At 40.5% G+C, this 27,405-nt stretch overlaps 1 protein-coding gene and 2 pseudogenes across 13 annotated transcripts in view; all 3 read right to left on the bottom strand.

Annotated features, from left to right (window-relative positions):
* Positions 1-27,405, bottom strand: part of LOC144235274 (protocadherin gamma-C4) — a 176,380-nt gene that overhangs the window by 45,832 nt on the left and 103,143 nt on the right. The window lies entirely within an intron of this gene.
* Positions 19,376-22,816, bottom strand: LOC144235305 (protocadherin gamma-A12 pseudogene; annotated as a pseudogene).
* LOC144235304 (protocadherin gamma-B1 pseudogene) lies at positions 23,554-25,970 on the bottom strand (annotated as a pseudogene).

The following is a 27,405-nucleotide window of genomic DNA, read 5'->3' as shown; positions in this document are numbered from 1 at the left end:
TGATCTCACGGTTTGTGGGTTCGAGCCCCGCGTCAGGCTCTGTGCTGACTGCCAGCTCAGAGCCTGGAGCCTGTTTCAGTCTGTGACTCCCTCTCTCTCTGACCCTCCCCTGCTCACGCTGTCTCTCTGTCTCCTAGAAATAAATAAACATTTAAAAAAAAATCCTCCCCCCAAAATCTCCAGGTCCAGATGGATTCACTGGAGAATTCTTCCAGATTTTTAAAGAAAAATTAACACCAATTCTACAAATCTCTTTCAGAAAAGAGAAGACACTTTCTAATTCATTTTATGAAGCCAGTTTTGCTGATATCAAGGCTAGACAAAGGCAGCACCAAAAAAAAAAAACTACAAATATCCCTCATAAATATAAATACAAAATCCTGAATAAAATATTAGTAAACGGAATTCAGCAAGTAAAAAAAAAAGTATATACCACAACCAAGTGGAGCTTATTCCAGGGATGCAAGGCTATACACTATTTGAAAAAAATTAATGTTATTCACCATATCAACAAGCTAAAGAAGAATAATTATATAATCACATACAATGGTATAGAAAATGCATGAGACAAAATTCAACATTCATTCATGATTTTAAAAAACTAGGAACAGAGATCTTCCTCAGCTTAATAGAGAGAATCCACACAAACCTCCAGTAAACATGATACCTAAGAGTGAAAGATTAAATTCCCCCCCAACCTTAGATCAAGAACAAAGCAAAGATGTACACTCTCACCATTCTCAGTCAATATAATACTAGAAGTTCCAACCAGTGCAGTAAGGCAAGAAAACAGAAAGAGAAGACATACAGATTAAAAGGAAAAAATAATACTGTCCCTATTTGCAGATGACACAATTGTGTACAAAGAAAATCCTAGAGAATCTATTAAAAAAACTCCCAGAAATACCACTTCAGCAAGGACACAGGATACAAGGTTCAACATATGAAAGCGTATTTCATTTCTATATGCTATGACTGAACATGTAGAAATTGAAATTAAAAATTCAATACAATTTCCAATTACTCAAAAAATGAAATTCTTAGGTAAAACAAAATATGCATAGAACTTACAAANGGATTCATTCCTGGGTTACAGGGCTGGTTCAACATTCGCAAATCAATCAATATGATACATCACATCAACAAAAGAAAAGATAAAAACCATATGATCCTGTCAATAGATGCAGAAAAAGCATTTGACAAAATACAGCATCCTTTTTAATAGAACTTACAAAATGAAACTTTAAAAATGCTGATGAAAGAAATAAAAGAATATCTACATAAATGGGGACACCAACATAATTATGTTCATGGTTCAGAAGACTCAACATCATAAAGATATAATTCCTCCCTACCTCCACTTTGATCTCTAGGTTTAAGACAATTCCTCAAAATGAACTAGATGTTTTTTGTACTACCAACAAGTTTATTCTAAAACAAACATATAGCAACACCTGGGTGGCACAGTCAATTAAGCATCTGACTCACTTTCAGCTTAGGCCATAATCTCACAGTTCATGAGTTTAAGCCCCATGCTGGGCTCTGAACCATCAGGCTCTGCTTGGGATTCTCTCTCTCTCCCTCTTCCTCTCTCTCAAAATAAACAAACATTTAAAAAATGAAAATAAAAAAATAAAATGGACATATAGGGGTGCCAGGGTGTCTCAATTAGTTGAGTGTCTGACTTTTGACTTTGGTGCAGTCATGATCCCAGGGTTGTTCAATCAAGCCCCACATCAGGCTTTACAGTGATCATGGAGCCTGCTTGAGATTCTCTCTCTCCTCTCCTCTCCTCTCCCTCCCTCCCTCTCCCTCTCCTGGTCTCTCTCTCTGTCCTACTAACCCACTCACACTCTCTAAAAATTTTTTAAAAAAAAACCCACAATGAGATAGTACAACATATTCCACTAGAATGGTTAAAATTAATATCAGGAGGCATTAGTGAGAACATGGAGTAAATAGAGTTGTCACACAATGTCGCTGAGAATGTAAACTACCACTACTTTGAAAAATAGTTTTGTAGCTTCTTATAAAGCTAAATATAGATTTCCCATGTTATATGACAAACCAATTGTGCTTTTAGGTATTTACCTCAGAAACTAAAAATATGCCCACAAAAATATTCTTACATAAATTTTCACATCCTCTTAAGAATAACATCAGGGGTGCCTCAGTGGCTCAGTCAGTTAACCATTGGACTTCAGCTCAGGTCACAATCTCACGGTTTCCAAGTGTGAGCCCTGCATTGCGGTCTATGTTGATGGCTCAGAGCCTGGAGCCTGCTTCAGATTCTGTGTCTCCCTCTCTCTCTGTCTCTCCCCTGCTCATGCTCTCTCTCTCTCTCTCTCTCAAAAATAAACATTAAAAAATTTTTTTTAAGGAATAACACCAAACTGGGAACTACTCAATTGTCCATTTATTAACAAGTGAATATATAAACAAATTGATGTATCCCCACAATGCATTATCAATCAGCAATTAAAAAAAACAAACTAATGACTTACACAACAAGGTGAATGAACTTCAAAACATGTAGAACAAAAGAAAGTAGACACAAAAGTGTACATGTTGTAAGATTCTATTTAGAAGAAATTCTGGGAGAGACCAAACTAATTTATGGTGACAAGAAGCAGATCAGTGGTTGCCTAGATCCAGTGATGTGGGGAATTGATTGTGAAGGGGCATGAGAAAGCTTTGAAGGTTACAGAAGTGTTCTATAATTTGATTGTAGAAATGTGCAAGGTGCAAACACTTGTCAAAATTAAATGAGCTGTTTAATTTTTAAAGGTACATTTTATTATACATAAATTATATCACAGTAAAACCAATTAAAAATTTTAGGAGCACCTGGGTGGCTCAGTTGGTTAAGCATCTGACTCATGGTTTCAGCTGAGGTCATGAACTCACGGGTCCTTGAGTTTAAACCTGGCATCAACCTCCGTGTTGACAGTGCGGGACCTGCTGGGAATTCTCTTCCCCCCTCTCTCTGCCCCTCCCCTGCTCACATGCTCTCTCTCTCAAAATAAAATAACTTAAAAAATTGTTTTTAAAACAAAATGTGAAAAAGCATATACATTCCTTACTTTGTACAGTTGTGCAGAACTGTATAAATAACCAAACTGACACTGCAAAATGATCTTAATCAATAGAGGAAATTAGAACTGTTCTGTGACCTTTAAAAATGTCTATGGAAACATTAAAAACTCTTAAAGAGAAGTTAAAATTTAGTAAAACTAATATTTAGTACATTATAATCTGAGACATTAAGAACAGCTGAGAATTAAAAGGTTGGCTTCTTCTCACCCTATAACTTACAATACAGAGCAAACATTTTTTCTGTGCCTTAGAAAACTGTCATACCCTTTCATAAGTTTCGATCAACTTCCAGTATTTTATGTATCCTTTGAGTTTTCAATGTCATGAATATCTCCAAGAGTTCCTCTAATGTGAAGTTTTTTTTGCTGGTGTCATTTTTTTTCTGGACATTTTCATCCTTTTTGTCACAACCACTTTCTTAACTTATGCCAGTAAGCTGACCTTCAGAAAGCTCCTTTGGCTACATGTCTAGAGACTCTTGAAGGCAGGAGTGTCGACATTTCCAGTGGACACTATTTATTCTATAATTCCATTTTTAAAGATTTTTTTTTAATTTTTAAAGTTTATATGGGGGGGGAAGAGTGAGAAAGCACATGCAAGTGGGGGAAGAGCAGAGAGAGAGGAGAGAGAGAATCCCAAGTAAGTTCCATGCTGTCAGCATGGAGCCCAGTGTGGGGCTCTATCCCTTGAACCATGACATCTTAACCTGAGCTGAAATCAAAAGTTGGATGCTCAACTGACTGAGCCACCCAGGTGCTCCTTAAAGATTTTATTTTTAAATAATCTCTACACCCAACATAGGGCTTGAACTCAAAACCCCAAAATTAAGAGTCACATCCTTTAATGAGTGAGCCAGCCAGGAGCCCCTATAATTCGATTTATATTCAATTTGAATTTCACTGACTGCATGATCATTTTTGTTTCTTTGTGGAACTTTTATTTCAGTGCTCAACTCCTTCTACACATTTTTGTAAAACGTCATGTGGGTTTATCTCTGGGAGACAAGAAGGCAACACAACTACTTGCTTTGCTGTCTGTGCATGAACCAAATAACAGATTCACAGTAACCAATATGACAGAAAGAAGCCATGTGATTGGTTACCAATCATGATGTGTATCTCTCATATGCAAAGTAGTTTGTGGACTAAAGGGCTAACAGTGACATTTATACCTTAAGCAATTACTCAGAGAAAATGACATGGTAATTGAAATCTGAACTGTTTTAAGGAAACTGGTATTATATAAACCATGTGCATATATGTGTATAAACACACACACACAGGAGAATGATAAAGAGAATAAAAAAGGAAGAATAAAGGAAACGTAACAAAATATAAATTAACAATATGTAAGTCTGGATAAAGGGTATATGGTTCTTTGTGCAATTCTTGAAAGTTTTCTGTAAATTTGAAATTATTTCAAAATAGTTAAAAAGAGAACTTGCTGTGAAGGCACCTATCAAAATTACAAACCTATTTACTCTTTGACCCAGCAATTTCACTTTTGGGAATTCATCCCACATATATACTGCATGTGCACAAAATACAAGACTATTCAAGGCAGTTGTCTGTAATATTCAAAGACTGAAAACATCCTAAGTATGAATTTATTTACCAGGAGACTGATAAATAGCACAGTGGAATACCAAGCAGCTGCTTAAAATTTTAAAAAACCTTTCTTATGTATTAAGATGGAAAGACTTTTAAGGATATACTGCAGAGTAATGAAATCAAGAAAGAGAAGAATGTATGTTATCTTTTTTGTAAGACAAGTAGGGAAAATATATATCCCCTATCTGTATAAATAAATGCTTAAAAGATACCTAAAAAATTAACAAAATGTATGTGGGCAGGAGGAAACAGGCACAAGAAGAGTAGAACAGGAATGGGAATATGAGAATATATAACTAATATGCAACCATTTCATTTTTGAACCCTGTAACTGTGTTTCTTGTCACAGAATAAAAGAAAATTACGAAGATTGAGGTAGAAGGCAGAACTATAAGGACTCAAATGAAACGCTGTCCCTAAAATATTATTAGTTGGGAAAAAACAAGATGCAGAACAGTATACTTACTATAAAATGATCCCAGTGGTGCAAAAAAAAGCACACACACATTTACGTATACCAAAAAATGCTCAGAAGTACACATAATCAGATATTGACACTACTGACCTCTTAGAGTGGAGTCTGGAGCAACTGTGTGTGTGGGGGGGGAGGGGATCTGATGTTTTAATTTTTATCTTTTTAATTTTTAAAAATATTTTATCAAAACTTTTTTAATGTTTATTTTTGAGAGAGAGGGAGAGAGCAAGCAGGGGAAGGGCAGAGAGAAAGGAAGACAGAGATTCCCAAGCAGGCTCCATGCTGTCAGTGCAGAGCCTGATGTGGGGGCTCAAACTCAGGAACCATGAGATCATGACCTGAGCTGAAACCAAGAGTCAGATGCTTAAATGACTGCGTGTCCCATGTGCCTCAAGATTTTATTTTTTAAAATAATTTCGGGTCACCTAGGTGGCTCGGTCAGTTGGGCGGCTGACTTCAGCTCAGCTCATGAACTCACGGTTTGTGGGTTCAAGCCCCACGTTGGGCTCTGTGCTGACAGCTAGCTCAGAGCCTGGAGCCTGCTTCCGATTCCGTGTCTCCCTCTCTCTGACCCTCCCCTGCTCACACCGCCTTTCTCTCTCTCAGAAATAAATAAAACATTTTTAAAAATTCTTTAATAAATTGGAATATTGTTTATATACAGTGAAAGTCAAGGATCTTGAATTTAATGAGTTTGGGAAAATGTATACACCCACATAATTTACCACTCAATCAAAATATGGAAACAATTTTAAAGTTTATTTATTTTGAGAGAAAGTGAGAAGGGGCAGAGAGGGGGAGAGAGAGAATCCCAAGCAGGCTCCATACTACCAGCACAGAGCCCAACACGGAGATTGAACTCACAAACCATGAGATCATGCCCTGAGCTGAAATCAAGAGTCAAATGCTTAACCCACTGACCCAACCAGGTCCCCAAAGTATGAAAAATGTTTATCTTTTAATGGGGAGAAGAAGTTCTACCATCATTAACATTGCTGGTTTCAACTTAAAATGCTTGATTACCATCAATTTATTCAGGAAATACTCATTGAGAGTTTAACAATGTCAAGCACTGTTCCAGGCCTTAAAAATATACCATGGAAAAAAAATAAATCCTTGCTATGAAGGAGCTTGTATTCTTGTTAGGGAGAGAAAGCAAACACTTTGAGGAAAAAGCAAATATACGTCAGATGAAAGTCCCAGAACAGAGCCACCTGGGTGGCTCAGTCGGTTAAGTGTCTGACTTCGGCTCAGGTCATGATCTCACAGTTCATGGGTTCAAGCCCAGCATCGGGCTCTGTGCTGACAGCTAGCTCAGAGCCTGGAGCCTGCTTCAGATTCTGTATCTCCCTCTCTCTCTGACCCTCCCCTGCTCACGTTGCCTGCCTGCCTCTCTCTCTCTCTCCTCTCTCTCAGAAATAAATATTAANATGAAACTAGATCATTTTCTCACACCATGCACAAAAATAAAACTCAAAATGGATAAAGGACCTGAATGTAAGACAGGAAACCATCAAATCCCTAGAGGAGAAAGCCAGAAACAACCTCCTTGACCTCAACCGCAGCAACTTCTTACTTGACACATCCCCAAAAGCAAAAGAATCAAGAGCAAAAATGAACTATTGGGACCTCATCAAGATTAATAGCTTCTACACGGCAAAGGAAACAACCCATAAAACTAATTGGCAACCAACAGAATGGGAAAAAATAGCTGCAAATGACATATCAGATAAAGGGCTAGTATCCAAAATCTATAAGGAACTCATCAACCTCCACACCTGAAAAACAAACAAACCAGTGAAGAAATGGGCAGAAGATATGAATAGACACTTCTCCAAAGAGGACATTCAGATGGCCCACAGACACATGAAACGATGCTCAGCATCCCTCCTCATCAGGGAAATACAAATCCAAACCACACTGAGATACCACCACACGCCGGTCAGAGTGGCTAAAATGAGCAAATCAGAGATGCTGGTGAGGATGTAGAGGAACGGGCACCCTCCTACACTGTTGGTGGGAATGTAAAGTGGTACAGCCCCTCTGGAAAAGGTGTAGATTCCTCAAAAAATTAACAATACAACTCCCCTAGGACCCAGCAATAGCACTGCTAGGAATTTACCCAAGGGATACAGGAGTGCTGATGCATAGGGGCACATGAACCCCAATGCTCACAGCAGCACTCTCAACAATAGCCAAAACATGGAAAGAGCCTAAGTGTCCATCAATGGATGAACGGATCAAGAAGATGTGGCTCATCTATACAATGGAATACTACACAGCAATGAGAAAGAATGAAATCTGGTCATGTGTAGCAACATGGATGGACCTTGAGGGTGTTATGCTGAGCAAAATAAGTCAGGCAGAGAAGGACAAATACCATATGTTTGCACATTTAGGAGGATTAGGAGGAACTTAATGGAGGACCATGGGGGAGAAGAAGGGGAAAAATAGTGGGGGAGAGGGAGGGAGGCAAACCATGAGAGACTCTTGAATGCCGAGAAAAACTGAGGGCAGATGGAGTGGGGGTGATGGCATGGAGGAGGGCACTTGGGATGAGCACTGGGTGTTATATGGAAACCAACTTGACAATAAACTATTTTAAAAATTTTTTTATAAAAAAACTCACAGAACAAAAATTAGTATCTTTTTAATTTTTTAATATTTATGTTTGAGACAGAGAAAGAGAATGTGAGTGGGGGAGGGGCAGCAAGAGAGAGACACAGAATCCGAAGCAGGCTCCAGGCTCTGAGCTGTCAGCACAGAGCCCAATGCAGGGCTCAAACCCATGAACCATTAAATCATGACCCAAGCTGAAGCTGGACACTTAACCGACAGAGTCACCCAGGTGCCCCCCAAATTAGTATCTTTTTAAAATAGTTACTAAGAACCCTAAAGGATGTTTAAGATATGTGTGGATTTATCTTCCAAGTGTATTTGTAGTATTATAATTCAACAATTTTATTATTGTTGCTATGCATCTCTTACCCTAAACATTCCTTACTTGAAATTATAATGTTTGTAACCCAGTAAGAAATGGTAAATAACTACTAGGCTAAAAAATATGCATGAAAAATATACAATCAAGTGAAAGAAAATTAAGCAACAACAATTTAAAACATCCCGGTAAATTACACTCCAAACAATGTGAAAAGAGCTAATGTGAAAAGTAGGGTGACCATGAATTAAACAATGAGGTTCTCTGGGTGCTGGAGGAGACATCTCTAATAGTGAACAAGAGGTCAGGAAGAAAAATAAAAAACAGGGGTAGCACTGTAATGAGTCCAAAAACATACCAGTGTAGACCTACCAGGAAGCTTATCACGCTCAGCCTGGTGAGAATCTACCCATCTGAATGGACTATCACAATGGAAGAAATCAGAGTAAAAGAATGGTTACTATATGTTCAACCACCTTATTATCTGGACTTGGGTGTCTCACAGAATCTCAAACATGTTTACAACTCAAATCCTAATTTCTCTGTGATCTACCCTTCTCTAGTCTTCCACAACTCACTAAATGGTACCTCTGTCCATCCAGTTCCTTAATTCACAAATCTGGAAATGATTCTTAATCCCCCCTCTCTTTCAACCACTTTATTTCTTCAGCTAACAATATTTAATTGTGAATCTACCAGCCAGGCAATGATCTTCCCAAACACTAAAGAATTTAAAAACAAAACAGTTCCTGACTTTATGGAGCTTATATTCCACCATTCCACTACTGTCTGCTTGAATCTATTTCCTAAATATATCTTCAATCCATTCATTTATTTCTATAGCCACTGACACCCCTTTAATCCAATCCAGCACCATTTTTTTATCAGAAACATTGACATGGTCTCCCATCTATTTTCCCTACTTCCATTTACAACCTTCATAAATCAGTCTGCCACAGAGTAGCCAGAGAAATCTTTTCAAAATTCTAATCAACTCTGGTCATTGCCCTGTTTTTAAAACTTTTCAAAAGTTCCTATATACAAAAGTACTTAGAATAAAATCCAGAATCTTTAATATGGCTTACAGGACTCTGCCTGTACCTCATCTACTTATTTAACAATTTTAGCTTCCCCAGCCTTTTTTACTTGCTCTTCTTTTCAGAAGGACCTTTACATACACTATTCCCTCTGCCAGACAATTTCTTCTTTAATCTCCTTTTCACCTAACTTCTACTCATTTTTCACATCTCCTGCTATATTTATCACTTCCTGAAAGAAGCCCTCCCTGACCCTCATACTAGGGGTAGGCCCCCCTATGACACCTAGGACAGTGGCTTGCATATAGCAGGCAGTTAATAAATATTTGTTATATAAATGAATGAATGCTCCAACCATGCTAGATTTGGGGAATACACTAGTGTTTATTCTGTTTTGGGATGGGCTCTTCCAATCTATATGTTTCAGAGAATGGACGCCTGAATTTATATAGATGTGATTTAGACTTAAACTATATTCTTTTACGTTGTATTCTCATACAGTATTAGAAAAGAGCACCTTGCACTTCTCACTTTTCAAAATCAGATGAAGTATACAAAAATAAACAGCAACAATCAGAAAATAAAATTAAAATGTATTTTAGAGTAACAGCCCAAACTATAAAATATGTAAGAGTAATTTAATGAAAGATATATAAGACGACTACACTATCAACTATAAAACACTGCTAAAAGAAGTTAAAGAAGATCTAAATACATGGAAATATAGTACCATTCTCATGGGTTAGAAGTCTCATCATTGTTAAGATGACCCCTCTCCTAAAAGATTTACAGATTCAGTATAATCCCATTCATAACGCTTGTAGGTTTTTTCCCTTTGGAAAATGAAAAGATGATTTTTATTTGCAAAGAGAAAAGATCATGAATAGTCAGAACAATGTTGGAAAAAAAAAGAAAAAGAAAAAACAATGGGAGGATTCCCTAACCTGACTTCAAGAGTTATTATGAAGCGACAATCATCAAGACAGTTCGGTTGTGGCAAAAGGACAAATAGAGCCATGGCACATGATAGGAGGTATAGAAACAGACCCATTTATGTCAAATGATTTTTAACAAGCGTGCCAAAGCAATTCAATAGGAAAAGGAACATTCTTTCAACAAAAGAACAAAAGAAAAAAGTCAAGAACCTTGACTGCTACCCCAATGAATTGCTACCTCAAATCACATGCGAAATCAATTTAAAATAAGGTAGGGGGTTCTTGGGTGGCTCAGTCGGTTAAGTGTCAGACATAGGCTCAGGTCATGATCTCCTGGTTTAAGAGTTCGAACCCTGCATCGGGCTCTTTGCTTTCAGCACAGAGCCCGCTTCAGATCCTCTGTCTCCTTCTCTTGCCCCACTTCCCCTCTGAAAAATAAACATTAAAAATAAGCTAAAATGAAAATAAGGTAAAGGGAAGAGTCAATACATGTAAAATATGTGCCTTTTGCTCACCAGGAGTATTCACTGCCTCCTCTAATACACTGCTAGAGAAAATACTACACAAGATAAAGTGATATGCCATTGGCACATATTTGTTGAGCTACTTGCTTTTTCTTGGTTTCCAAGCTTTAGGAAACTCATCATGTGAGGAATGGAATCCAGGTTGACAATGCCAAATTATGTGATTTCATGAATTCCTTTTAGAGATCACCAGAGAGGTAATAATGTTAACATAACTTGGACAAACAATAGAATCCACACCAGTAAGGAATCCTACCATGACTAACCAGATACATTTTTATATATCTTCTAATATTTTATTTTTCTTGACTTACCAGTAATTCAGAACTTTCTTATTACCCACTTTACCTAAATACACTTTCCAAAGGTTAATATTTCCTTTTCCTTTTGTTATAATTTAGACTGCAATCTTCCAAACCACTGACAGTGATATATAACAGGGAATTTCATATGTAAATGTTATTCTATAATTTTTCAAGTGTTTGTAAACTGTAAGTTGAGTGAAGTGCTATGCTAACATTATTCGGATCCACCTGATTACAAGGAACAATCCCTAACCGGTATTCTGTGCTACCTCAAATTCACTTAAAGTATCCAAATTGGTCACAAGGGAGTAGGAGATATTGCTGTTGAGTCCCAGGTCAGGATCTGAGGTGCAGACTTGGGCAATGACGGTGTTTGGAGGGCTGTTTTTGGACACATGTACTACTAGGAGGCCTGGTGGAAAACTGGCCTGTTGTTGATGTCACCAATGTGTAGGGTGGCACTTCTGCTGGAAAAGGGAGGTGAGAGCAGTAGCACTGTACCCTAGGGTCAGTTCCTAGTCCAGGGCCCCATCTGTTGCAAGCATGTAGTAATTATTGATAGAACTACTGACAGATTAAATTCTGAATCTATACCAGACACATGACCTCCTTGTTTTCTCCCAAATCTGGATCCTGTGTTTTGTTTTAAAGTGCTTTTTTTTTTTTTTTTTTTTAAAGTAATCTCTACAGCCCATGTCAGGCTCGTACTCGAGCCACATGCTCTTCTGACTAAGCCAGCCAGGCACCCCTGGATTCTGTGTTTTATATAAAGTGACTACTGTCAAAGGTACAGAATCTTCAAAAATCATTGTGAAAACAGAAGTAAGTATCAGTTCTGGGACTTTGTCATTATCACCTAGAATTCTGATCTCAACTACACCAGGCAACCAGTCCTCCCCACCCACCGTTCCTTGCTTCCAAAACCATGGAACATTTTTAAATCTCATCACAGCCCAATGAACTTTAAGTTTTCATTTCACCACAACTGTGATGAAGACCAAACTGGATATTGGTACTCTGGGCTGTAAAGACATTACTGATCTCCACTTTACTGCTCTCAGGGGTCAGCAGCCCTCACCCTCACCATGGAGGTAGCTCAGGAGGCATGTTTTCTCGAAGGGTAATTCCATATACATTCTAACTGAAATTGAGGAGGGAGATATAGTTCCATCAACCACCAGGGTGGAAATCTAAGCAGTGCTGCTTTGTGGCTGTCTCTTGCATCTAAGGCTGTCAGGACTAAACCATGTGAGTTTTGGTTTTCCTAGTCTAACACAGGTTCAACCTATTTGTTTCTACTGTTGATCTCTTTTACTTCAAAAACAAATATAGTGTTGCTGCTAAGCTGGCAATTTTGTAAAAGAACTGCTCCCAACATAGGTATCTTCTGTAGGTTCTACTACTAATCTTGCTCCAAGCTGGGTCAACTCAGATATGTAAGTAGTTACACTCCTGCTGAACCTGGGAGTACTATCACTTGCATATTGACTATCCATATTAACGGGGAAAACATTTAAAGGATTTTCAACTATCATTTCTAAACATTTGAAACAAACTATGGTATGTGGGCATTATCTGTCCAGGTCTATCCTGTTACAAGTAAGTGTCTGCTTTCTTTACTCACAGTGAGGTAGTTTTTCCCACATTAATCCATAGCTTCTAAACAACCAAGTCCTGGATACCTAGCCCCATATCCCAGAGAAGTTCCAATGAAAAAAGTCAGCCGGCAGAAACCTTACAGATCTCCTTGTTAATCTTTATTTCCACATTGACTCACAGCAGCCCTCTAAGTTCCTGCCTTAGGACTGCAGCCTGAAGTAATAAGAGTTCAATAATCTGAAGATTTGAGAAAGATATTTCTCACTGGAATTTGTAGGCTGAAAAGCAGCAGTAGTACAGCCTTATTCAGGCAATTATATATTCCTGGGAATTTATATTCTCAGTGACTCCAGTATATGAGGTAAAAGTGGTGACTCTTCACGCTTAAGCTAATTTTTAGGCTGTCTCTCTTTTAATTTTTTTTAATTTTTTAATGTTTATTCATTTTTTGAGAGACAGAGACAGATAGAGCACAAGCAGGGGAGGGACAGAGAGAGAGGGAGACACAGAATCCGAAGCAGGCTCCAGGCTTTGAGCTAGCTGTCAGCACTGAGCCCGATGCGGGGCTCAAACCCACAAACTGAGAGATCATGACCTGAGCCAAAGTCAGTTGCTCAACCGACGGAGCCACCCAGGCGCCCCTCTTTTAATTTTTTTTAATGGGGAGCCTGGGTGGCTCCGTTGGTTGAGCGTCCGACTCTTGATTTCAGCTCAGGTCATGATCTCACAGTTTGTGGGTCCGAGCCCCGCATTGGGCTCTGTGCTGACAGCTAGCTCAGAGCCTGGAGCCTGCTTCAGATTCTGTGTCCCTCTCTCTGACCCTCCCCTGCTCATGCTGTCTCTCTCTCAGAAATAAATTAAATTTTTTTAAAAAATTAAATAAAAAATCAAAAAAGAAATAAACTTAAAGAATTAAATAAAATGTTTACTTTTTGTTTGTGTAAGTCTCAGGATGAACTACTGGCTGGATCTTTGGCTGCAAATCTGTAGAAAGCATCTAAGAAGTTTCACAATATTGAAAGCTATGTACAGAGGCAAATATTTAAAAATGTTGACACATATCCAGTTCCTTAGCTTTGTATAGACAGGTCACACAATTGGCTCTTATTAGGAATATAGAGGAAAAGCACATGTAAAATCATTTATTTGTGCTAAGATTTTTTTCCCCTAAGAGACCACTTTCTAATCACTGAACTGACGCCTTTTACTGAATATTTAGAAGGGGTACAAACCATTATGTGGAATGCTTCATAGACTTAAAGGCAAACTAAGAAATTATACTTGTCCTTTTACGACTTCTCTAAGAAAATTGTGGAGAAACTGATTTCTTTTACATATAGATCAATTGTTTTGAGTCTATGGTTCATCTGATGACAATTTCTTCACGCTTTTCTGAAAGAGAACTCTTCCCATTTGGTATCATGGAAACTCATACTCTATCAAAGATGTTTTCAGGGTGCCTGGGTAGCTCAGTCAGTTAAGCACCCAACTCCTGATTTTGGCTCAGGTCATCATCTCATGGTCTGTGGGTTCAAACCGTGAGTCGGGCTCTACACTAACAGCATGGACCATGCTTAGGATTCTCTCTCTTTCTCTGCCCCTCCTCTGCTTGTGCATGTGCGTTCTCTCTCTCAAAATAAATACATAAACATTTAAGAAAAAGATTTTTTCAATTACATTTCATAGGCTATCTTTTCCTCTCAGTATTTTAAGAATCCTAAACACTGTATTTTTTATTGATACCTTTTCATTAGATATGGTCTCCTAAAAATGAGCTCTAAGTGTAACTCTGGAGAGTAAACCTGTCTCTTATATCAACATCTTTTTTTTTTAATGTTTTATTTATTTTTGAGAGAGATAGAGACACCATGAGCAGGGGAGGGTCAGAAAGAGAGGGAGACACAGAAGCAGAAGCAGGCTCCAGGCTCTGAGCTAGCTGTCAGCACAGAGCCCGTCACGGGGCTCTACCCACGAACCGTGAGATCATGACTTAACCTACTGAGCCACCCAGGTGCCCCAACAATACTCCAATTTAAAAAGATATAAAAGGGGGCACCTGGCTGGCTCAGTTGGTAGAGCATGCAACTCTGGGCCTCAAAGTTTAAGTTTGATTCCTACATTGGGTGTAGAGATTTTAACTTTTTTTAAAAAATTTACTTCTGAGAGAGAGACAGTGTGAGAATGGGAGGGTCAGCTAGAGAGGGAAACACAGAATCTGAAACAGGCTCCAGGCTCTGAGCTAGCTGTCAGCACAGAGCCCAATGCGGGGCTCGAACCCACAAACTGTGAGATCATGACCTGAGCTGAAGTCGGACACTTAACCAACTGAGCCACCCAGGTGCCCCTGATCAACATCTCTTTATACTAGGTGTCTACATTAAAATTTTTGAAGTAGCTGTACTGAGGTATAACTGATAAAGAACTACACATATTTAACATGGAGGTATTTATTTAACTTAGTATATGGCACAAGGAAAAACTGTAATTTTCACCAGAACTGTCCAATTCATTATCACAGCTACACTTTGTCACATGTAACTGAAAAAACTGATAAATCCCATTGATTTATCATTAGCCTTCTGTTTACAGTGATCTATGGGTTGCATAGTCTCAACAAGTTGTACAGTCTCACCAAGGATCCTAGCCTATTTCTGCTTCAAACAGCATAATATCTCTTCTAGAATGGATGTGGAGGAAGAGTGTCTGTTGACAAATTACGTTCTAACTTTGGGTGCCATGAAATACTGGAGCTGCAACTTTGAAGTTACAGCTGAACACTTTAACTTATTAGATTAAATGAATGCAAACCCACCTTTCTTAACACATAGGAAGATAAGCAAAGTCTTTCACATAATTTCATTACTGGAACAAGCACAAAATAAGCGTCCAAACCCACTGCCTAGTTACTCCAAAAAAACATCAACAGATATCCTAATTATCACTCCTAAATTATCAACAAATATCCTAAAGCTAAGATTGACAATTTATATTAAATGTGTTATGTTAGCTTAAACTCTCACGTTGCCAAAACCAAGTAACTCCAACTTCCAGGTTTTGACGATCAATTTTCCAGTTAAATCATCCTAGCAATCCTAATGGAGTAAAAAGTCCCTTCAAAGGAGAATATTTGTGAGACCCTTATGTATCACTATGGTTCAGAAAGAGAACAATTAACACTCATAAAACTGTCCCATCCAAGACAATGGTTCCCCGATCTTTTTTGACCCCAAACAGGGGCTTCTCAATCAGGAATGTGCCTAGGGAAATCCTTTGCCCCTTCTGCCATGTGAGGTCATAGCCAAAAGCCTCTGATCTAGAAGAAAGCCCTCACCTGACCATCCTGGTACCCTTATCTCAGAATTCCAGCCTTCAAAATGGTGAGCAATACATTTCTGCTTATAAGCCAGTCATCATCTAATTCCATTAGTGAAGGGGATCAGTTGGTAAAACCCAGTTATAAAATAAGTCATGGGAATGTAACACACAGCATAGGGAAGTCAGTAATATTGTAATAACTTTGTATAGTGACATATAGTTACTAGACCTATCAAACTGATCATTTTGTAATATATAAAAATGCTAAATCACTATGTCATAAACCTTAAATATATAATATACAATATGTAATATATTGTATATCAATTGATTGAGGCTATTTATCTCAATATGCAATATATTGTATTGTATATCAATTATAATTCAATTTTAAAAAACTTAAGAAGAATGCACCTAAGCACTTAAGCTTTTTAAATTAGCTTTCATAAATATTGTAGAATAGTTTTACCTCCACTTACATCATCCCAGTGTACCACCCAGAGAAGCACAGAAATCATTATTACTTTTCCCAAAAGAATATCAAGTAAGCTAATATTGAAAGCTTGACTCCTTTTCATATCAACAATGTAAAAATATGGCCACCATTAGTTACCTATTATGAACCAGACGGTTTATATGTTATCAATACTCCTCACCAAAATCTTTCAGATTATATATGATCTCTATTTTGATGAAGCTGATAAAGATTAAAAAACTTGTTAAAGGTCACAAACTTAGAAATTACCTCATTGCAAAGCTGCTACTTTTCTAACATATCTTAGAGTACTGATAGCAGGTATCCCCAGAGCACATACATTTGTCCATTCATTTATTCAATAATTAATTAATGATGCCTATTTAGCTCAACTGAAAGCATTTGTTAAGATCACTAATACATGAAATGCAGCCTAAAGGTCATGATCATTCATTGTCCTTTTAATCATGTCTCTAAATCAGGTTAAGTGAACAGAAGACAGCATAACTGCACTAGCGCATAACTGTAATTATTTTAGTTTCCCAAATAACTTCTGCCGTGTTATATTTTTCATTTTGAATTCACCACCATATGAGAACTGGCCTCGTGATAAACATTTTGATAGCCTTTACAAAACAGGAGGTCACACTGCCCTCTAATCCTGATGATATCATTTACAAAGTTCTACTCATTAAGTTCCATCTGGAACTTAATATAAAATTTGTATTTTCACATCAGCTCAAAAATTTCCTTTTAAAGAAATCAAATAGAACCATGCTATGTTTCCTTTTGTATGTCCTGGTTGTCACAAAACATAAAGTGATATGTTAATCTCATTACCAGTAAAATGTCTCACTTTAGGGCCATTTGACTACCTTTTTTTCTCAAATGATTTCTAACCTCTTCTATAAATACAGATATTAACTACTGTATCTTTGAAAGGAGTCAGGCAAAAAAGAAAGAAAATAGTAAGGATGCTATGATTCCCTACTTCTTTACAGAATTCACCAAAAGATCCAGGCTTTTCACAAGTTCCAACAATGTTTTCCTAAGAATACTATACATTAGCATTCAATTTAGGTTCAACATTATACTGTAAGCATAAGGTTCTCAAGAAACATTTAGATTCTTGGGGCGCCTGGGTGGCTTAGTCGGTTAAGCGTCCGACTTTCGCTTAGGTCATGATCTCACGGTTCGTGGGTTCGAGCCCCGCGTCGGGCTCTGTGCTGACTGCCAGCTCAGAGCCTGGAGCCTGTTTCAGTCTGTGACTCCCTCTCTCTCTGGCCCTCCCCTGCTCATGCTGTCTCTCTATCTCCTAGAAATGAATAAAAACATTAAAAAAAAAATTAAAAAAAAATAAAAGTGACAAAAAAAAAGAAACATTTAGATTCTGAGCACTATCCAAAAATTTTTGTGTGTGAAAGTTACATGAAACTTACATAAAAGAAATTACTACATATTCATCACATTATCAAAAACACACTCAAAACACAATTTGTTAACTGGGTGTTCCACAAAGTCATCATTAAGATCAGCAGTATGGGTAAACTAAACAAAAGAAATCCTCACCTGGAAACACATACAAACATTGCCATCCCAAAATCTGTAATAGGTCTAAAAAATAAACAGTATCTTCAGTTTTTCTTCATGACAACACTTACATTGTTTGCATATCTTTTTAAGATTTTACTTTTAAGTAATCTCTATAATCAACATGGGGCTCCAACTCACAGCCTCCGATAGTCACACGCTCTACCAAATAAGCCAGCCAGGTGCTCCCGTTTGTATATTTCACTGAGAAAGTTTTAAGTATGTAGGAAATAAACTGGGTATATCTGGAAGTTTAAGAATTGTTTGAAACCCTGTAATGACTTAAGATCTGAAAAAGTATAAATGTATGCATTCCTAATGACCAGAATTACTTCACGTTAAAAGAACTAAATCCACTTTATGAATTTGTTAGCAATTTCTTATGTAGTTAGAAGCCCCTCTACCCATAAAAGTTTATTAAAATTTTAATTTATACTTTTCATAGAGTGAATCCCTCTGAGAGAGAGAGTGTGTGTGTAAAGTAGGCTCTTCGCCAGCACAGAGCCCAACAGAAGGCCTGAACTCAGGACCCTGAGCTGATATTCAGAAAGCCAACGCTTAATCCAGTGAGGCACCCAGGTGCTACACGAAGTTGTGTTTTTAACGGATAAACTAGCATCAGATGTTCAACATAAAAATGTTGCATAGGGGCACCTGGGTGGCTCAGTCAGGTGAGCCATGGATTTCGGCTCAGGTCATAACCTCGCAGTTCCTGAGTTCCAGTCCCCATCCGACTTCCCGCTGTCACCACAGAGCCCACTTCAGATCCTCTGTCCCCCCCGTCTCTTCCCCGCTTGCACGCTCTCAAAAATAAACATTTTAAAAACTGGGGCGCCTGGGTGGCTCAGTCGGTTAAGCGGGTTAAGCGTCCGACTTCGGCTCAGGTCAGGATCTCACAGTTCGTGGGTTCGAGCCCCACATCGGGATCTGTGCTGACAGCCAGCTCAGAGCCTGGAGCCTGTTTCAGATTCTAGATCTCCCTCTCTCTCTGACCTCCCCTGCTCACGCTGTCTCTGTCTCTCAAATTCTGTGACTCCCTCTCTCCCCTGCTCACGCTCTCTCTCAAAAATAAATAAAACATTTAAAAAAATTTAAAAAGCAGGCATAGCTTGTTAATTAAATTAGAAAAAATTATACAAGGTATTAACAAAGTACTAGAGTGGTTAATGTTATAAATATAACATATAAGCACTATCATAAATAAAGCGTGAGAGAAGACATGAAGGGAACCCTGAGTCAGGGCTCCAGGTTGGTCATTGGTGTCTGCCACTCGTATATAAATGTTTTGGTGTGTGTTTCATCAATTCTTAATATATACAACCCACACTAAGATATTTTGCTCAAAACCCATAGAAGAATATTTGATATCTACTCACCTGAATTAATGAATGATTATCTTTAGAAAACGCCCAACTACCTAACGGCAAGAGACTAGCTTTTCCCACAGTTCTCCAGGATGAGGAGCGCGTCTCAGTACTAGGGCTGGGGGAAGATCACGTGACTCGCGCGCGAGTCAGCCCTGACGGAGACCTCGTGGGAATACGTCCGCAGAAAAGCGCACACTCAGTCCACGCCCACAAAGCGTGAGGCGGGCACTCCCAGCAGCCCGCCTCCGGAAGCCTGGAGCAGAAGCGAAGCTGCCCAGCGCCTCAGTCTGAGCGCCAGCAGCACGATCACGAAGGCAAGGAAGACACAGGAGACTGCAGCTACTGCCACCACCAAGTACAGCGCGAGGCGTGAGGCCTGAGGCGTCAGGGTCAGCTGGAGGCTGGACACTGCCCAGGTCAGCCAGGAAGTCTCGGATGCTGTCAGCCACGGCCACGGAGAGCGTGACGGTAGCCGAGAGAGGGGGCTGGCCGTAATCCTGCCGTAATCCTGCACCGCCTCCAGTAGACTCTGCTTGAGCGCATCTCTGTCCTGCAGGGCCCGCGCGGTGCGCCCCTCGCCCGTGTGCAGCCCCACCGCGGAGAGCCCTGGCTCGCTGGCCTTGAGCAGGCGGTAGGACAGCCAGGCGTTCTGGCCAGAGTCTCTGTCCACTGCCACCACCTTGGTCACCAGGTAGCCAGGCTCTGTGGATCGGGGCGCCAGCTCCACGCCCGTGGAAACGTCAGTGGAGAGGGTAGGGTACAGGATCTCTGGCACGTTGTCATTCTAGTCCACCACCAACAGGCTCACAGACACATTGCTGCTGAGCGGAGGGTCGCCGTGTCGCGCGCCATCACTTGTAGCTGCAAGTCTTGGACCTCCTCATAGTCGAAGGAACGCAGCGCATACAGAATGCCAGTGTTGGAGTTGATGGAAATGTAGGAGGATAGCGGTGGTCCGGGGACAGTGTCCTCGGCTTGGAAGTAAGTGACCTGGGCGTTCTGTCCATAGTCCGGGTCGAAGGCAGTCACGGACACTATGGACACAACTCCTCTAGGGTTCTTTTCGATACAGGCGCAGTAGAGGGCGTCGGAGGCGGCGGGCCGTTGTCGTTGCTATCTGCTACTTTCAGTGAAATGTGAGTTTCTGTGGACAGGGGCGGACTTCTCTGTTACTGGCGATCACCGTGATGTAGCTAGGAACCTGTTCTCGGTCTAGGAGTGTGTCTGTCATTAAACTATAGTAATTTCCATAAGACTTTTCTAATTTAAATGGCACATTACCTCGGATGAAACAGGTCACTAGTCCATTTCCCCTCCCTCCCGAGTCTTGATTATTTACATTTAAAAGGGCAATCAGTGTCCCTTTGGGAGAGTTTTCCAGAATGGAGCTGGAGAGAGAGGTGACAACTATTTCAGGATCGTTATCATTCACGTCCAATACTGTGACCAGGACTTTGGCTCGTGCAGAATATCCTGCGTCGTCCTTTGCTTTCACTTCCATCTCGTAGAATCCCTATTGCCCATGGTTCAGGCCCCCCACTGTTGAAGTTGTCTCTAAATCATCATCTGGTTTGAAAACCTGGGCCGCCTTGTGGTCTACATAATGGAAGGAATACGTCACTTGCACTTCCTCATTGGCTCCTCCATCAGAGTCTGGCGCTTACCAGAAGCAGCTTAGCGCCCACCACCACATTCTCTGGAACGCTCACCAGGTACTCAGACTGAGCAAATATTGCTGCGTTGTCATTCACATCAACTACCATCACACGAATTCACGCAGTGCCTGTACGGACTGGGTCACCCCCATCAGAGGCTGTGAGAACCAGGTGATGTAAAGCCGCCTTCTCTCGGTCCAAAGGGCGCTCCAAAACCAGTTCTGGATACTTGTTACCATCAGCTCCGCTTTGCACGTCCAAGGAGAAGTGAGTATTACTACTGAGTCCGTAGCTCTGAAAAGAGTTCTTTCCAATATCTGGATTCCAAGTGTGGGGAAGCAGAAACCGCAACTCAGTGGCTACGTTTTCACTCATTTTTATTTCTAATTCATCTTCCCGGAAATAGGGGGCATTACTGTTAATGTCTTTCACTTCTATCACTACACCATATATTTTTACTTAATCTTCCAACAGACTCATCAGATTTAATTGATACTTGAAGACACACACACACACCGGACAGAGCTCTTCCTTGTCTATCCCGCCTGCAGAGATCAGGCTGCCGCTTGGGAGGTTTAGCGCAAAAAGTTGAGTCCTACCTCTGGAGACTATACGGACTCCACGCTCCTCTAGTTGCTGGAGCTCCAACCCCAGGTCCTTGGTGATGTTGCCCACCCTAGAGTCTTTCTCCAGCTCCTCAGGAATTAAATAGTTAATTTGGGTGCATCTGGTTTCTCACAGAATCCCCAAGACAATTCTCAGCAGGACAAGCCCCTTGCAGTCCCCCTGCAGTCACTTAGAAATCATCAGTTTCCTCCAAGATTATTTCCACTTCTTCCCTTGACCACTGAAGTAAGGACCAATTTTTCCAGTCTTCAGCATCCAACAAGTTTCTTCATAGTCCTGAGATTATTAGTTTCTATCTGTGCTTTGTGCTTCAGGCCCCTCCCGGACAAGCAGGAGGCAAGCAGGAACTCTGGTTTTCTCTCCCTGATTAGTGAACAGTGGCACTCAGAGTCCTAACCAGTTACTGCACAGTCTTTAACCCCAGGAAGGATTTTTGGGTTTTGTACCTTAAATAGCTCCACCTAACTGTTCTTCAAATAGGCATGGAAGTAGAGCCAACTAAAAAACTACAGTGATCCTTTTAATAGCAACTTCCATTACCTTCTTTTTATTTCCCTAAAATTTTTCATACAGAGCCACTTTCCTGAGTTTATTTTCGGTAGCTGTAGGTGTATTCTCTCTTTTCCAATGAGCTTTTAATGAATTTGAAGTTTCTATACAAAGTAATTTTAACCTTATAATTATAGTTCACCTAATTTAATATCCCCACCCCAAAACAACACCTATTATATGACATCTCCCTAGGAGATTCTTGTTTTGAGAAATCATGTATAGAATAAACTTTTCTACTTGCTGTAATAGGTGGCATTTTTTTTTTACAGATTCTCAAATTTACTTATATAGGAGAACTATTTTAAAAGGTTGTTGACATTTAATATTCAAAACTTAAAATTTCACAATATGGAAACCTAAAAATAAGAAATGCAATTGTATACATTATCAGAAGCACACTGACAAGAAGTCAACTGAGTAAGACATTAACATTTTTAGGGCCGAATGGAAGCATTTCAACTTGCATTTACTGGAAATGAGGGTAGTACTTCACCACTTACTAATACATGTAATATAATGTATTAGTAAGGAATCACTTGGGAATTGAGAAAATTAGCAATCCAAATAATATTATAAACTTACCTTTTTCTGAGTAACAAACCCAATTCCAATTACTGAAAATGGTAATACATTTAAAAGCCCATCAAAATATAAGAAAAAAAATCTTGCTATTTGGCTTTCGTGAATGTAAATGTTTACATTCTGGTGAGAAGCATGCTTGGAAGGCATACCACAATGTATCTTTAAAACTGGGAGGAAATCTACATGAAGTTCTGAGAAAAGACTGGGAATAAAATTGACCTATTCAGTGGGATTCAAAGAATCCCTAACAAATGTACCTGAATAGTATCAAATCATTATTCTGTTCTTTTAAAAAAACCTTATTATTGTGCATTTTCCTCTCGCTTTGAAATTATAAAGCAGCAGCCTTGGGCGCCTGGATAGCTCAGTTGGTTAAGCATCCAGACTTCAGCTCAGGTCAAGATCTCTCAGTTTGAGAGTACAAGTCCCACATCAGGCTCGGTGCTGACAGCTCAGAGCCTGGAGCTTACCTTGGATTCTGTTTCTCCCTCTCTCTCTGCCCCTGCCCTGCTGATGCTGTCTCTCTCTCTCTCAAAAATAAATAAACATTTTTTTAAAAAGCAGCAGCCTTATATATTCAAGATATCAATGTTCTGAGAAAGAGAAACACCCACAGAAAGAAAACATTTATGCTTCAGATCCAAATATTTCTGTGGCAATGGCATCATAATACCCACTTCTCACAGGAGATTTTTTTGCGTGTGGGTGGGTAAAGACTATCAGGTGAAATTGTCAAAATATTTCAAAATACTTGAGGGCTAATAATGAAGGTACGGATCCACGCAAAAGGAATAGAAAATATTGAGTGAGCAAATGATAGAAGATATAACATTTTTTTGCCAAAGTACTGTTTGAAAATTAAAAACCAAATCTATAAACTCACATGAGCAGAAGCAGCAGCGTTAGAGCTTAATTTATCATTCTCCTTAGTTGCATTTATTACCAAAAAAGCTTCATTAGAGAGTTCTTGTTGGGGACCTATTTCTGACGTCATAGTTAGAAAATCAAGCCTTGTTTTCTGAGAATCGGAGGCAATGTACATATTGTAGGAATAAGGGAAAGTTCCCGGATCATAGGTGGGAGAAACTCCTGGTCCAGTCTTACAACAGAGACCAGGTTGAATGCAGTTCCAGGCACTGGGGGTGATGGAGCATCGAAGGCGCAGGACAACCGCCAGAATCACCGCGAGGAGGAAGAGCACGGAGATCAAAGCCAAGGCCACCACCAGGTAAAACCGTAGCTCGGCCTGGGGGTCAGAGGCCTCCGGACGGTCGCTCACATCGGGCAATACTTCCTGTAGGCTGTCAGCGAACACCAGGTGCAGCGTGGCGGTGGCAGACAGGGGCGGCTGTCCCCCGTCCCGCACGGCGACCAGCAGGCGCTGGCGCGCCGCGTCCCGGTCGCCCAAAGCACGCGCAGTGCGCACCTCGCCCGTGCGCAGCCCCAGGCTGAAGAGTCCGGGCTCGCTGGCCTGCAGCACGTGGTACGACAGCCAGGCATTGTGTCCCGAGTCGGCGTCCACCGCCACCACCTTGGTGACCAGGTAGCCGGGCTGCGCGGCGCGCGGCACCGTGTCGAAGAGCGCCGAGCCGTCGGGCCCCAGCGCCGGGTACAGCACCCTGGGCGCGTTGTCGTTGCGGTCGCCCACCAACACGCGCAGGCTCACGTTGGCGCTGAGCGCTGGCGAGCCCTGGTCGCGCGCCTGCACCGTCAGCTCGAAGGCGCGCAGCTGCTCGTGATCGAAGGCGCGCTGCGCGAACACCACGCCGCTCTGCGTGTTCACGGACACGTAGGACGCCAGCGCCCGTGGCTCCAGGTCGCTGGCCACGATGGAGACGTGGCCGTTGGGTCCCAGGTCGGGGTCGGAGGCTCTTACTTGGGCGATGGAAGCACCTGGAGGATTGTTCTTGGCAATGTGGACCATATAGAACGCCTGTTCGAAAATGGGCGCATTGTCGTTGACATCTGTGATGTGCACAGTGATGCTTGAGCCAGAGGAAAGGGGCAGCTTTCCCCGGTGGGTGGCTGTGATGGTGACATTGTATGCAGGGGTCTTCTCCCGGTCCAGGGTCCCATCTGTTACAAGTTTGTAGTAATTATTGGCATAAGATTCAATTCTAAAAAGAACTTTTTCTTTTATGAGGCATGTGACCTCTCCATTTTCTCCCAAATCTTTGTCATGTGTCTTGAACAAAGCAATCACTCTTCCCTGTTCTGTTATGGAACTTGACACCGAAGCAAAAATGACCTCTGGGGCATTGTCATTCTCATCCAAAATTTCTATTATAATTTTACATTCAGTGGCCATGCATCCACCATCCTTGGCTTCTATGCTCATGGTATAACTACTACTGTTTTCAAAGTCTATAGGACCTTTGGATTTAATTTCTCCACTTTGATGGTCTAGCATAAACATATTTCCAATATCTCTTAGTGTTTTGAAAGAGTAGGTGATCTCTGCATTGAAGCCCTCATCCTGATCAATCGCTGTCACCCTAGGCACAGAGGTACCTGAGGGCAAGTTCTCTGGAAGGCTAACTTGGTACACATTCTGACTGAACACTGGGGAGTTATCATTGGCATCTTGATCAGTTATCATTGACCTCAATCTTGATTTGAACGGTACCACTTCGGACTGGGTCACCTCCATCCACTGTGGTCAGAACCAGAAGATGGAAGCTCTGGTGTTCCCCGTCCAGTGGCTTCTCTGATATTAATTCTGGGGCATTCTTGCCTTCAGTCTTGTCTGTCACCATCAGAGGGAAATATTCATTATAGCTGAGTTGGTAACTGTGGAGAGAGTTTAGTCCTCCAACTGCGTCTACAGCAGATTCCAAACCAAATCGAGATCCAAAAATTGCAAGCTCATATTTAAAACAATGCTATTTTGGGGAAAATAAGGTGGATTGTCATTTATATCTTCTATCCTCACAGTTATGTGAAAAACATAGAGGATTCTCTGCCACAATCTCTAAGGGCACGACACAGAGGGTTTTGGGGACAGAGCGACCCCCTATCTATTCTGTCAGTTACAAGTATGTTGCCATTCTGTGTGTTCACGGTAAAGTATTGTTTCTCTGCACTAACTCTGAAGCTGCGGGTCAGTAAATCCCGTACATGCGGCCCCAGGTCTTCAGCAAGGTTCCCTACCACTGAGCCCCTGGCCATTTCTTCCGGAATAGAGTAGCAGATCTGCTCAGAGAGCCCCCCACAGAACAAAGGCAGCAGGGAAGGAAAGAGTACTTGCTGCTGCCAGATATTGCTCCTCTGCTTCTCCCTGGTTCCCATCCTTTTCTGTGCTGCTGCAGCCTCGGATGTTAGGAGAAGATGCTTTACAAATTGTGTTTAAAGTGTTTACTGCCGATACATAGAAAATGTCCTCAGTTTCAAGGTATCCCAGTCCATATTCCAAAATCATTTGCTGAGCAGAGAGCCCATGTATGGGCTTCGTCTCCTTTCAGACTTGCTTCCGTGGCTGCGCAGAAAATCACTTAGGTAGATCGTGGACTCCTGCTCTTGCAGAGCACTGGCCAACGGTAGTGCTCTGAGTCTACTTAGAAGACTGCAGTCCAAAGCCTTGTAAATAATGGGATTTGCCATTCTGACAGATTTGCTGGACTGAGGTATATGGAAAGAGGCAATGTATGAGTTTTGGATGTGTCTCTTTTCCAGTGTTTACTACCAAAGAAGATTCATTAGAGATTTGCTTCTATAGAAGAGCCATTAACCCGGTATGAGAAAAGTTTATCTTTTTCTAATCAGAGGCAATGCACATACTGGAAGAACAAGGCAAAGTCTTCTCTCCAGACTTAGAACAAAGACTACATGGTAAAATAGCCTCACCAAGTGATATCGGGAAATTTTTACAGTCATGCACTACCACCCATTATTATCTTCAATCTGATATGCAGATAATTTTCCTTTTTCCAGAGGAAACTGGAGTAGAGTTCAAAGCTACATAGGGCATACTCAGGATGAGGTTGACCAAAGATATACAGTCTTCCTTGCTCTTTATAAAAGAAAATTTTGAAAAGGATTATCAAGCATTTTACACTTTCATTATAACAATATAAAAATACACCCTAGTAGGTTACAATAGGAATTTAATGACTTGCAAAAACATGAGAGTGTTTTATTTTTATACTTCTATTTAACTGGACCGCATGTTGTACCCTAACATAAGTTCATCACTACCTCCAAGTCAAAATAACCGTCTTCTTAATCTCAAGTTTCAAAGCTAACCTTTCCTTTTTGTTCTCCAAGATTTCAGTTGCCAGCTCCTAACCGTAACTATGTTTAAAAAATATATATGGAACAACATCCCTCTTCCAGCAAATACTTCATATCCTTATATTCATCTAATTTCAAATCAAGTAAAATGCCTCAAGTCTATTTTCTTTTTAAAGTTTGAGAGAGAGACAGAGAGAGCCTACATGTGAGTGGGGGAAGGGCAGAGAGTGAGAAGGAGAGAGAGAGAAAAAATCTCAAGAAGGCTCCTTGCTGTCCTGGGGTTCGATCCTATGGACCATGAGATTGTGACCTGAGCTGAAACCAAGAGTCAGATGCTTAACCAAATGAACCAACCCTAAATCTGTTTTCTCAGGTTAGAATTCCATCGGCATAAATTTTATCCCCTACGTGCTTGAAACACTGTAACATTTTTCTAGACATCAAGAATGTCAAGCATCTATTGCAGGATTCCCCTTTCCTACAGTTGAAATTC

The sequence above is a fragment of the Crocuta crocuta genome, unplaced genomic scaffold (assembly GCF_008692635.1).
Source record: "Crocuta crocuta isolate KB4526 unplaced genomic scaffold, BGI_CrCroc_1.0 scaffold64, whole genome shotgun sequence".
Lineage (NCBI taxonomy): Eukaryota > Metazoa > Chordata > Mammalia > Carnivora > Hyaenidae > Crocuta > Crocuta crocuta.
Note: the sequence above shows the minus strand (reverse complement) of the source record. Positions and strands in the feature narration are given on the sequence as shown.